Consider the following 14,342-nt stretch of genomic DNA (forward strand, 5'->3'; position numbering starts at 1 on the left):
ACACACAGCAACATGGATAAATCCTAAAATAATTAAAAAAGAAGACATCTGTATGATTCCATGTAAATAAAATTGTAGATAGTGCAGAGTAATCTATAGTGACAAGCCAATGAGTGGTTGCTTGTGTGTAGTGGAGGCCTAGAAGGGCAGAAAGAAGAAATTACAAAGGGGCAATAGGGAATTTTGGAAGATGGTGGATAAATTCATTATCTTGATTGTGGTGCCAGGTTCATGGGTGTATACATATAAAAAATATCAAAGGATTTTTTTTAAATATGCACAGTTTACCTTATGTCTATTGTACTTCAATAAAGCTGTTAAAAGAAAAAGGAAAAGGCAGTCTACTCTCAAGGAGCTTCCAAAATTGAATCTTTTGGGGAGGCATTGCATGGCTCTGCAATGGTTTTTGAGCAAAGACATTCAAATTTAGATACTATTACACTTTTAAATGGCAAATAAAAACATTTGTCAGTTTGACAGCTACAAATCCCTTTTGGTTTACTTATGTACACAATCTCCCAAAGCCTCTTATTTGTTTGATGTACTTAATGAAAACATGATTGGCCTTCTAAGAAAATACACATGTACCAACATGATGTCTATGAAATAATGCCCTGAGGCAGATTCTGACATTTCTCCAGAAGGTAAAGTTCTATATGGCTCATCTCCTATGAATTTCACATCATGGATAAGAATTAGAGACTTGAGAATTTACTACAGAATCAAATATGACATTATAGTGTGCTTAAATCAAGAAATAACTTATTTTTAAGTTTTATAAGTCTTTTTAGTGAGAAGTCATTTTTATTAGAGTGCTGTGGCTTTTATATGCTCTCTAAAATGTTAAAGTTAATTTCTTGAAGGATTGCTAGTTGTTCACTAAACTTATTTTTTCATTCACACTTTCACTAATTTATTTCCTCAATAAATTCTTCCAATGTCTTTCTTTGCTGATTTTACTCTTCCTACACCTTCTTTTTCTGCCCAGAAGATGCTACCTGATATTTCCTCTTCTTAATTTTTCTTCCCCAACTTTCCCCAATCCCTCTCACTCCCACTTCCCCTACCACAACAACCTTACAACCACCCTAGTTGAGGATATTTGGGTAAACCTACTCTCATAAAGGGATAAATAGTTGTTACAATACATATGTTGAACAAACATAATTTGTGATGTAATCAAAGTGCAACTTTGTCTCATACCTCACCATCAATTTAAAATTTGTTCATTGAGACAAATATTTCTCTCCCGGGAAGGAAACTTGGGAGGATCCAATGGATTTTGTGCTCAATTTTAGGTATAGTCTTGGTTCAGTAATTAGATAGTGCCCATTAGAAGATAATCCATACTTCAATTTTTTTCCCAAGTTAAAACCTTTTTCTCTTACCACAAGCTAGTCAGTTCGTTGCCTGTACCATCATAAAAGCATTATGATTTAGTTTCCTCCTTTTTTTCCTACTTACCTTCCTTTTCACTTGGTAGCTGCTATGTTAGGCCATTGAAGTTTCGAGTTAAAGAGGAAAGGTGAGATACAGGGCATTTCTTATAAGGCTGAGTGGCTTTCCACTTTCTGGGTTTGACAGGTGGTAAAAGTCAACCCTCAATGGGGATTTAAGGGTTCTTTGGAGATTCCTGTCAATGGGACTACTTTTGTGATTTTCTTTTGACCCCAGGTGGACACTACTCTAAACTGAATGATCCACTGCAATTTATTTTTCAGCCACTAGGATCCAATTTGCCTTCAGCTTCATACTGCAACTCTTAGGTCCTCGTTTTGAACAGGACCCAAGACTATTCTATATTTTTGTCATTAGTAGTCCATACGAAGTAAGAAAAATCCTCATGCATCCTTTGCACTTATATGGCAAGTATTCTCTTGTAAAATCTTCATATAGGCATTGGTCTCATGTCCACTTTAAAATCTAATATGGTATATTGGCTTTTGAATTGAAACTTCAATTTTGAATTGTGTGACACTAATTAGACCTAAAGTCTTATATCTCTTATGCTCATTTGTACCTTAAAGGCAATCACTCCTTAAGACATTCAAAGTAATATCTGGCTGTAGAATTTTAGGTCTAATTATTAAGTTAAAGTGAGCATTTTATACATACACACATGCAAGGTATTCAGAGAGACAAAAATTCTTCCCAGAGGCCTGGAAATCCTTCCACAACGGAGCCGTAATATTTATCTCAAAGCTGTTCAAACTAGGGACGTTTTTATTGCTGTACAAGATTGAAAAATCTATCCCTTTTCTTCTCTTTCTCCAGTGAATACTTGGCCTATAGAAACCATGTTTTCTTTGGCATCCAACAAAATGATGGCAAGCTTCTTCATGGAAAATTTAATTATAGAAAGGAGGTGTCCCAAGTAGAAGCATAACTCTAATGCATGAGCAAAAATGTACTCTCTGCCTAATGGGATTATAATGAAGCCACACTTACTAATTTGCCTATGAAAATTAGCCTAGAATGAGATAGAAACCATATTCAGAGCCATCTGGTGGGTATTGATTGTGATTCTGGCCAGGATCCAGGTGGCTGGTCAGAAGTCAGAAACAAACATGAAGGACTTAATCTAGATAGGGTGTCACAACCTACTCACTATCCTTTTCCACATATGAATATGAAACTTTGCAGCTGGAAATGAGTCTTTAAAATGTGTTAGTTCTAGGTAAAGGCCAGTAACTGAGAAAGAGAGTGCTAGTGAAATGTGAAAAGAAATGGAGGATTATAGAAGTTACTTGGTGTTCAAATTTTCTATTTAAACCACAGAATACTGAGAAAACTAGAAAAATACTTAGCGAAAGCAATACTTTTAAAGTTGTTTTTTTCCACCTTTCTATTAATGGAGAGAATGCTCTCTAAATGTCCATCATTAGTTTGGGCCACAAGACAAGTTTAAAAACTTCTTCACACAACAAATTTAAAAAATCCTTATTGTATTCTTCATAGGGATTTATTTTTTTGAAACCTCCTTTCTGATTTTACTGGTTCAAATTTACTTTTACCAGATATGGTTAAAAATTAGAAGGCTTTTGCCCTGTGCAAGGCTGACAAGATATTGACACAAATATAGGTCTACACTGTAATTGGTAGGGCAGTAGTTACATTCAAATTCATCGTGAGTATGAATCTGACTCAACTATTGTGCCAAAATCTTCAGTATGTCAATTAAAACAAGTAGGTAAATGAATTGGAGAAAAAATATGTCTGCCGAAGTATGTGCTTATTTTTATCTAATTAGCCTAACCAAGAGAGCTGTGATGATTCTCTAGAGCTATCTTATAGGAATTGACTCCATCTTTTGGGAAACGAAAATAGAGGAGCATAAGCAAAAAACATTCTTATCTCGCAATACTATGGACCGAACTTATTTAGAAAGTGCTCCTGAAATATCTTGCCAAAAGTTTGTTTTGTTTGTTGTCTTTCGTTCTGGCTAAAATTTGGCTACCTCTACAATGGGATAAGGCATCTTGCTTCCTTGCCTATTTTCTTGTTGTTTTTCAACCCAATGCTAGATGCATGTCAAAATGCTATTGAAATAGAGTTTGCTAAGTGCTTTGAGAAGCTTCAGGACAAAAGGTCCTATGTTACAAATGTAGTTATTACTAACACATTATGCTGATATAAGTTTCAGGTATGTGGTCTTCTCCTTCCTATATCCCCCACATCCACCACTCACTTCCTCCACAGTATTTAAAACAAAGAACAGCCAATCATTTTCTAGGAACCATAAAAATGTATTGAGGCAAGACTGATTCCTAAGGCCACTCTTCATGCTATTCGTTTCCTCTAAAATGTGCAGCTCTAATTCTTTGGCATAAGTAATGCATATATGTATGATATGATAAATGAAAATATGAAGCCTGAGATGGTATATTTATAATAATACAATGTAAAAATGTTTTAATGATCTCAAGCTACTGATTTGTGTGTTCTTTACAGCATTAGATCTTAATTGACCATTCTATTATATCTGTGTCATATTTCTAAATGCATGGTGAACATAAATTTGTGTATCTCTTTCCAGAGTTAAAACTTTTTGAAAAGCTTTTTTCATAACATCAATTTTTAATCAGATCTGATGTTATACAATGATATAAATATTTCCAAAAATGAATATAATACTTAAAATGCAATTTTTAAAGGTTAAAATCAAGCCACTGGATATTGAATAACATATTTGAAGTGATCTTAAGAATATATATACTTAGGCACTACATTTTAATTTAAACTACTGTTATTACAGTAACTAGTCACAAAATGGCTCCCTATTTATGCAATATGTTAGCTGTAATGTTACTTAAATTGAACAGATGAGTGCCTTCTAATAATGTATGTTTACTTCATGAACTTGTGGGCAATTACATTGTAATTATGTCTTTATAGGTGCTTTTTACTGACATATAGAGCACCAATGCATTTTAAATGTAATTGCAGTCCTCTGTACCATTTAGCAACGCTGAAATTGTTAGAGGTTTGTAAATTACCTACATTTAGACCATAGGCAACTAGGCAAATTAAGTGACACTGTCAGTAATGTTAAAACAGAAATTGGTACCAAGTATACATTCAAGGTAGACTTTCTTTTCTAAATTGGAATGTTGTTTACAGAGTGCCTTCTAAAAAAGATCAAAAGAAAGAGCATGTTGCTTATGGACAATATAGATCAGTCTTTTAATGCACATAAGAAATAATGACTGGTCTCTGATAATGTTTTAACTTCTAAGGCTGTTTAAAATTAGAAATTTGGACTGGTGTTATAGCACTCAGACAAAATGAGTACATGACAGCTCTGGAGAAGACACTCCTACATAGAGTTTTTGTGAAACTATGCAAAAAATGGGAAAAACCTGACATTTAGAATTTAATGGAATTCTGTCAATTTATATTTCTCTGATTCTGTTCAAATGATCTATACTTGAGCCTCAACTTTTTAATCTAAAAAATGAGAATAATAGTTTCAAAAGACTACTGTAAAGATTAAGATAGAATAATGTATATAGAACTTCAAAAATATGAATTATCTTAGTGTTTCCTTTTCCTGATTGCTGATTTAGTCTGCTTTTCTAAAAAAAAAAAAAAAATGTTTAAATGTGGTAAAGAACAGGCTTCTCTGAGACTGCATTGAATTAGCCACAGAAATGCAAAGCTTACATAGATTTATTTCACCCCTTGGGAGTAAAGAAAACTAGCAATGGCTATATACTGAAAAATATTCACTATTGCTTCTGAAGCAATGTCCCATAGAGGAAGCTAGTCTCCAAAGACCAACAACGCCAGTTAAGAAAATTAATTGTGAAAGTATTACTCTGTCGCTTTGTGCCTTCAGGCCAGTTGCTTATTGATGGCAAGGGTTTAGGTTCAGATAAAACCATTTCACCCATGCAAGCCCTTTCCATTAAATGGGAAACAAGCATCTGGTCTTGACAGCTAAGAGGGCTATGCTTGTCCAGAAAACCATTCTTAGAAGGTCATTTTGTTTAAGTGTAAGATTACAGAGAGAGTCGGTACAAGATCATGTTTTTAAATTATAAATAATGAATTAATAATATAATAAAATTATATACATTAAAAATTCCATATGTTATGACATATAAATGATAAAAATTAATATTTTAAAGTGGGAAACCTGTAGTTGTATAGAAAAATACTAAATGAGCATCAGACAATTGCTGTCTAAGAGGGGAGTTATTTCTCACTTTATTATTTCTCACTCATCGGGTGATCTCAGGCATGTCACTTGCCACTCGGACTTAAATTTCCTATTTAAACAAGTAATAATAATTAAGAGCTGACCTTTCTTGTCACAGTTTTAAGTTTAAAAATGAGATAATGTATGAGAAAATATTTTATCAAGTATCTATAAGTATAGTACTTTATGATGTACTAATTCCTCATATATATTTGGCCTGGAAACTTAAAACTTGTCCAAGTTATTATCAAACATTAGTTATTGTAGCAGTAAGATTTTTTTAAAAAAGCCACCAGCACATTCATACTAGCAAAAAACAAAAGGAAAAAAGTGGCAACAGCCTTGTAATGTATTACAGAGTTTTCTTCATGGTTAAAACCATTAGTAGTCTAACCATAGATAGAAGTAAGCCAACTTCAGTTGTCCACTGATGAAGGAAGCTGGCACAGAAACATTCTCTGGAGAGAGGCAGATTTGTTTTAAAGTTGGAAGTGAAGGGAATGTCTCAGGAAGTAGAGGAGCTATTTAGAGTGGATTTGGGATTTCACAAGCCTCAGAAGAGGTTATCAGTTTGGAAGCATACAGTAGTATGGGATTGAGAAAATGCCAGTAATAAATTTAAAAGGAGAGCCAGAGGGTTAAGCATTCCAGGGATTAGTCACTCAATAAAACAAACTGGCCTCCAGATTACAGGCCAATGAGAACACCTCAGACATTTTCAGAAGCCCATTGAGACCAGAAGTCTATATTCTGATCTGGTCTTTTGATCTAGCTCAAAATTGAATACTGACACAAGGTATTTCAGAATCTCTAGAAACTTTTATCTAGATAGTTGAAGCATGGATTTAATTTATCTGAAAATGAAATGGGAGGTTTTCTTTGTGAGTCTGATTCTAGCAGAAGGCCACTGATACTAGAGAAACGACACACATGAAAGCATAGAGGCAGGCTACCAAGAAGTGGCATCGGAGAACAGACAACTGTGCGTGAGAGACAATTTGAAGAGGGAAGGCTTTCCAGCACGTACATTACCTATTTCCCACTCATCCTGGCATTATTAGGCAATCTCCTAAAGGGAAAGTGATTTTATTGTAAGTTAACTACGCTGGATGTGAAGGGTAAACAATGGAGAATATGTAAGTAAAGAAAATAAAGTCTATTTGAACAGCAGTTTAGACTTCATAAAGCACTCTTAAATATATTTGCTCCTTTGAACATCTTTATAATAACTGAGATAGATTCAGTATGTATTCAGACTCACATTTTACAGAAGGGAAATCAAGATTGAGAAGAGATACATGACTTGAAAATGGATTGTGGGAGTGTTGTAAGAGGTTCATCTCTCAATGTTTCAATGTCTAAATGCTGTAAAACCCGAACCACTGTTCAGTGGTGAATGAGCTGCTCTGATGTTGGTTAAGTAGCGAACCAAAGCTAAGATGCAGGGAGGACTCTGAAGGCCTAAGACCTAGAAACCTGGAAAAATTGAACTTATGGAGGAAAGAGCTGCTTTAAAAACTTGGATGAAGAGTTTCTTTTTTTCTCTTTTTCTTATTGTAAACAATTATTTCTTCCAGATAGATAGTATGTCATATTAGCTTTATATATTAAATAATACATTAGATCCCCATTGAACAAGACAGAAACTAGCTAACTTCAAAATATTAATAATATTAACATTTACTGAACACTTGTATTCCAGAGCATTCTAAATTCTTTATATGCATTATCTTATTTAACACTCAAATGAAGAAAGTACTGTTCTCATTTTATATATGAGGAGACTGAGTTTAAGCAATTTGTCCAAGGTCATAGAGTTAGGAATTGGAAAAGGCAGAACTCAAAACCAAGTGGTCCAGTTCTGAAGCCCACTCTTAACCATAATGTAATAAAAACAAGAACAACAAAATTAACAATGCATTTAAAAAGGAAATTATAATTATATATCAACAAAGCTATAAAATCTTATTAGTGGACCTAAAGAAAATTTAAGCAATTAGAAAATATACACCACCTTCTTAGGGGTTTCCAGGCTCAGTGGAGAGTGATGGAAGCCTTTTACCTGGAGCAGGTATACACTTTGTGCTAGAATGTTGCTCACAATTGGTTCCTGTCTTGTTTTCATTTTTGTTTTTCAAGCATATGGGTAAAAATTACTCATTAGTTGAAAGATAGAAATATCTCTTGAATCCACACCTTCTCATCTTTTCTCACTGTCACAGTATGATTCAGATTCTTACCACCTTGCCTCTGGTTCCAACTCACAATCCTTTCCATTTCTGCCTCTCTTAAAAACTGCCACTTTCTACCCCCTAAAAAACTCGCTACAAGGGTTGAGTGAAGTGCCATCTCTCCCACAAAACTATGTCTGTCACTTCAGTTTACGCAATTTCCTTCCATCATGAAGTCTTAGTGCTTCTATGATGATGATAATAACGATATTGTTGATCATCATGATGTTAAGAAAAAATAATAACTAAAATAGCACTACACAACTCAGAGACTCTTTGAGCCATAATTATTAACATTTAAAGTTTGTCTTTATGAAATATAAGTTATAAAGATGATTAATATGGTTACATAGTTGACACTCAAAACACAGAAATGCAGGAAATATGATTGATAATAATTTTTTCTTTTTTTTCCAGAGAAAATAATGTTATGCTATTCACACATTAACAAAGGAACTTGTTGATTAATAGTTAAAACTCAGAAAACTTTGGTTATTAAGTTTCAGATCTGAAACATCCTACATATCAGGACTCTCTATATGAGGAACAGTGGTCCCTGAAACCTTTATAAATAAGCAAAACTCTTATACTTGGTGAACTACTCAATCCTGTTGTCGTCCTTTTTTCTCCTTAATCCATCTATCTCTATTCCCAATAATTGCTCTCCCAGCTCTCCCAAATGTGTAAGCTTAATTATCTCTGCTAAACCCTTCATTTAAGGACTTCTTAGAGTAACTTCTGTTTCTTTGTACTATACAGTGGCCGATACAAGAGTAAACAAAACTGCACACTATAATCATTTTAGTGATCATCTTTACCATACAGAAAGTTTACCATGTTATGTCTAGTTTCTTTAAGTCTGTTACTATTTCAACATTGACAAACATTTCTTATCAACAACAACAGCAAAGAATATCAGGAATTTGAAAAAGATGTTTATAAATGCTACAAGCAAAAAACTAAAGGTAAAAAATTTATGTGTTGAAATCTACTCCTTCATGTAGCTAGAGAACAAAGAATAACCTATATTATGACTGTTCATAAAAAAAAAAAATGCTGTGCAGCAACATGGCTTTCCAACAAATTTGATAACCTGTTTCTGTCTCTCCTTTTCTCCATTAAATTCAACTCTCTGAATTATTCATGAGGGCTATTTTAATGGGATAATTTTTTCTTGCAAACACTGACACTAATACTAAGGAATATCTCTAGGTATTCATCTTAGATAAATAAGGCTCCTGGTAACTAGTTTTTTTTGATGCTTCACCTTATTCAAATGAACATATATGGAAGTAAGTAATGTAGAATATTTTTTTACACTTAATGTTTCCAATATGTTTCTCTCCATATGTGTACAGTCAAACATATGTTTACTCAAGAATTAGCCAAGATGTTGAATTAAATAAAAGTAAAGCCGAAAGTTAAGCAATTCTCAGGTGAACTCAGGCAGGGTATTAGAGGAAATTTAAAGTCCACATTTTCCAGCTGTGATGACAGCACAGAATGACTATGGGAATTGTCCTTCCCTCCATAGTACTTTGGCCATATTCAGAATCGATCATTCACCTGAATGTGTACATTAGGTGTTCTTAACTCTGGATAATAGGATTTTATGGGGTTGGCAAATGCCCTGAAACTGTATACCAAATATTCTATGTGTGATTTTTTTATCTGAAAAGAAAGTTTATCACATTCATCAAGTTCTCAAGGTGTTCTTGACTACTCCACTAACACCATCTCTAATAATGAGAATTCACATTTTACTAGAAGTAAGTCTTCAAAAGCTGGGATTCTGTAGATTTCTGTGTGTGGAGTGAGGGAAGGTGTTTATTTGTTTTTGTCCTTCCGCCCCTTTAATTCCCTCCCTCCCCCAACTTCCACCCCTGACCTATGGATTTTGCCGTTTCCTCTTAAGAACTGGATCTCTGAAGGTGGAGCGTCTTCTCCCACACGTTTGCTGCATGCACCAGGGGCCTGGCGCTCCCGGGGCCTGGCGCTCCCAGGACCTGGCGCCCTCGGCACACTCGGGGCACTCAGAGCACTGGAGCGGGAGGCCTGGTGCCTCCCCACCCTTGGGTATGGTTCGTGGCTCCACCTGGGGTGGAGGTAAATCCAGGACCTTCTGCATGTAAAACAGATGGGCTAACCACTACACTATGGAGCCACCTTGCTTATTTGTCTTTCATCGAATTTAGTATCATGAAGGTTCACATGAAACATTTCTAAGACTCAGAGAAAATTATACTTTGTAGATTAATTACATTTCATTACACAAAACTGTTTAATTTTTACCAACATCTGAGAATTCTTTTCCAAGTATCTATAAGTCTGCTCTTATTTTTTCCTAAATATTACCTTGAATCATTGTGTGGTTTTTGTACTGACACATGTTAATTAAGATGATAATATTAAATATTGGGATGATCATGTTTAACCTATTCTATTAGATGGATGATGCTAAAATACATAGTAGTTATAGTGATTAACGATATAATAGTACATAAATGATGCTGTTATGTAATAATGTTGAAGACACTCCAGCTTCTAGTCCAACAAAATTATTTTTATTTTAATGTAAAATAAAAACTTAATTTACCTTAAAAGAAATGAAATTCTAACAAAATACTCACGATTCTTGCTCCTCCAGAGCAGCTTTCTAACATTTCTAATGGTTCTGTGATAAATCCAACAAGATTCTTAAGACACTGAGGTAACTGTCACTGCTGGAATGTGTCCTGGGGGCTTTTTCTGTCAGAGGAGATGACAGTGAATCTTCCCATGTAGATTAAGCTAGTGTTTACAGATTTGTCCTGGGTGTGCATTTTTATCCTGCTGTGATCAAGTAACACTGCGAGACGAGTGCCATGCAGATCTCTTGATAAGAAAGGTTCAAATGTGCCCTCACTTTGCACAGGGCACAGCTCGCATCAGGTGCCCTTGGCAAGGATTCATTTTTTGTTCTCCTTTACAGTGATACTGTTATGAACTGTTATGAACATTTTATCTTTATTTCTTCTCTTCCTCGTCATTAGAAATAAAGGTGCAAAAAAAAAAAAAATCAGTTCTGAAACTCAAATTTTTAAATATAAAATATAAGAAAAAATTAGTATTTGGATTTAATTTTTGGCAATGAGATAGGCGGCCTGTAAGACAATATAGGAAACCTCTAAAAACATTCAAGTCATTTATAGTAATTTGAAAAAAAATTGTTAGCTTTCACACTGTAGAATTTTCACAGATAAAATTAGTAAGATAAGAAATCTTATCTTAATCAGCCACCAGAAGCCAAAAGTGTAAAACCAGGGATAGCAGAGCAGGAGCTGCCTGCAAGGTTGTAGTATCACTAAGCATCTCCTACTCCACACACCCTCCCACCTCCTGTTATTTCATTCTAAAGCAAACATTTTTAACATCCATAGAAGGAAACTAACTGTTGTCATCTGATACTGAAACTCAGCTCTCTATATTTTGATTTCTTAATTTATTTCAATAAGAACAGTTTATAAAGAAATGTGTTAGGTTTAAAGGGATTATAGTTTTTTTCATTAGAATGCTTTGGTATGCTGAGTTGAAAACTTAATGAAGTGACATGCTACAGAGGAAACTATATTAGATTGAAGACTCAAGTTCCTGGTTCTGCTATTGTTAAGCTTTGAGATCATGGAAAAGTCTCTTACTGCCTATGAGCTCAACTTGTCTTATCTGTAAAGCAGGATCAATAGGACCTTTCTGCTCCACTCGGGACAATCTGTAGAGTAACCTGCAAAGTGCAACATTAAAAAAAGATTTATATAGTGGTCTATAGCATTTAGCACACATCTCTCATTCCTAAAATGCAAATGTTAATCTTTGCTGATTTAATTATTAATTTTAAAAAGCACATAATTTCAGAATGGTTAGTTCTTTATTCAGAGTTTGGAATAGAGATAAGATTTCTCATTACTACCAAATACTAGTAGCTAAAATTTTTTCCTCTCAGCAAGTAATGTTGGAAAAACAGAACATGTTTTATCTACTTTTTTAAATTAAGTTTGGGGCTATATTTTAACAATGATTAATTTTGAGAATGTTAGGTAGCTAGTCAGACATGAGAGACAGGTGACCAAAGGAATAGAAGCCCAGCTCTGGAATCATAGAAACCTCTCTTGAAGACCTTCCTTAAGGGCCTCCCAGAAACACCTCCCTTTTAGGGTTATAAATTACCCCAAATCCTAGAGCACAAAGACTATAAAAGCTCTGGCTAAACCAGCTACAAATGCATGTGCAGAAAGTACTGCCCCTAACTTCAGCCTCATTATACCATCATTATAATATCATGACTATGCCTTGAAGTTCATGAATCTAATTATAACAGACTGAATTCTGGGTACGCACATGCACACTAGGCAGTTATTGCCTAGTGTCAATCGGGTATCAGTCAAAATGACCTCACTTGCCAATCACCTAGGAATGCCTTTACAACCACCTGCCCCGACCCAAATATAAGGCAGACATTCCCACTTCTGAGTCCTTTTTGCCCTCTGGGCTCTCCTCTCCCTTTTTGCCCTTCTGGATTCTTTTTGGTGGCCTTTTGTGGCCTTTTTGCCCTTTGGTAGCTATTTCGGCCCCTTTGTGTTGGTTACAGAGCTGAGACAATGTGCCTCATTGGCTCATTCTTTGTTTTTCTCCATATGCCTCCTTGGGGCATTATTTGTCTTTCTAAAATATATTTCTAATAAAGCTATTAAATCTCAGTGACCTGTGCTTCTTCGCTGTGTCATTTGAGGAAGAACAGAGTGTGGGTTCCAGGTCTGGCTGTGATCCAGGTATAGGACTCTAGATTTAAAATGTTATGTTAATATAATAGGGTGTCTGCACCTAACTTATGTAAGTATGACTCAGCTTATTATTTATTACGCAAGTGTGGCAGAATGCCACTATTGTTCTCTGACATATATAAAGCCCATGCAGTCCCCTAGTGGAAGCACGCACTCCCAGCAATAAAGTTGGTGCCTGCCATTTCATTCTCATGTCGGCTCCTTGTTCATTCTTTCAACTGGGCATCTCATCATCTAAACCTTCCCTTCTTGATCAGCTAGGCACTGACACCAAGGAAAAATGCTAACTACACGTCTGTGCCGATGTTATCCCTCTCTCTCCCCTCTAACACTGGGGCGACACAAAACACTGATGAGCCCCAATGGTGACAAGAATAATGAATGTAACATACATGAAAGATTAAGAAAAGTATGTGGATTCTTTAGAGGATATTTCATACTTTTTTTTAGTCATTTACTAAAGATAATCAAGACAGTCATTAAAGTCTACGGCCATGCCACCCTGAACATACCCGATCTTGTCTGATCTTGGAAGCTAAGCAGGGTTAGGGTTGGTTAGTACTTAGATGGGAGACCACCTAGGAAGACAGGGTGCTGTAAGCAAAAATAAATAATCAAACAAACAAACAAACAAATAAATAAAACAGTCACTAAGACATTTTCAATTTCTGATAAATTTGATAAATTTTTATATCTCTCGAGAATTAAGAAAAAAATTCTAAGAAACAATGTTGCAATCCTTGTATCAAATGTCATCTCTGAAGGTCTGATAATCTAGCCAGTTACTCAGTTTTTGTTTTAGACCCATCAACTTCCCAAAAGGAGTCCAGTCCAGAACACAAATACTGTAATAAATTAGCTGAAGAGAAGAGAACCAATGATTATTGCATCCCATCACTGTAGTCATCCTGGCTCTCAGCACTTATCCTTTTTTATACTGTCTCCATTTAGCAGATGAGGAGGCTCCAGGCCACACAGCTGGTGAAGGAGGGAGAGTTGGCTTGATTTCAAAGCCTGTGTACTTTTTTCATTATATATACTCTATCCCTAAGAGATAGAAAGGCCAAAAGACTACAATATTTCTCTTCATATGTGTCATTTTTGAAAGCAGCACCTATTTTCATAATTTTGACCAAAATATGTGTGTATGCATAAGAATTAGATTATGTATTTTATTGAGCTGAATTTTTTCCTAACAAGTAATTGATTGAATTGTTGATTTCTTCAACTTTCTCCTTCCTTTCTTTTCTTTTCTTTTTCTTTTTTTCTTTTAATTTAGTTACTACTTTGTATTGGGTTCCTCCAGGTGCTGACCTTATTGCAGGGATTTGAATGCAAGTAGTTTATTTGAAAGGTGATTACAGAATACACCTATGAGATTGTAAAGGCGTAATATAGGCAAGGGAAAGAGATAATACAGGGTGCATTAGTTAACAGTTTGCTGCTGCACGTCCCTAGCAAACTCTGAGAGACAGGACAAAATGTGTCTCACAGTTGTCCCACCAGAATGACGAGAAAGCTGGGCTATTGATCTACCATCCCTTAAAGTTTATCATTGACCATTGCTGCCGTGGGGCTATTACCCCACAGCAG

At 35.1% G+C, this 14,342-nt stretch overlaps 1 pseudogene; it reads left to right on the plus strand.

Moving 5' to 3' along the window:
• The first annotated feature begins 13,233 nt into the window (after positions 1-13,233).
• On the plus strand, positions 13,234-13,352 carry LOC120593848 (uncharacterized; annotated as a pseudogene).
• The last annotated feature ends 990 nt before the right edge of the window (positions 13,353-14,342 follow it).

Source organism: Pteropus medius, unplaced genomic scaffold (assembly GCF_902729225.1).
Source record: "Pteropus medius unplaced genomic scaffold, Ma_sr-lr_union100, whole genome shotgun sequence".
NCBI classification, from domain to species: Eukaryota; Metazoa; Chordata; class Mammalia; order Chiroptera; family Pteropodidae; genus Pteropus; species Pteropus medius.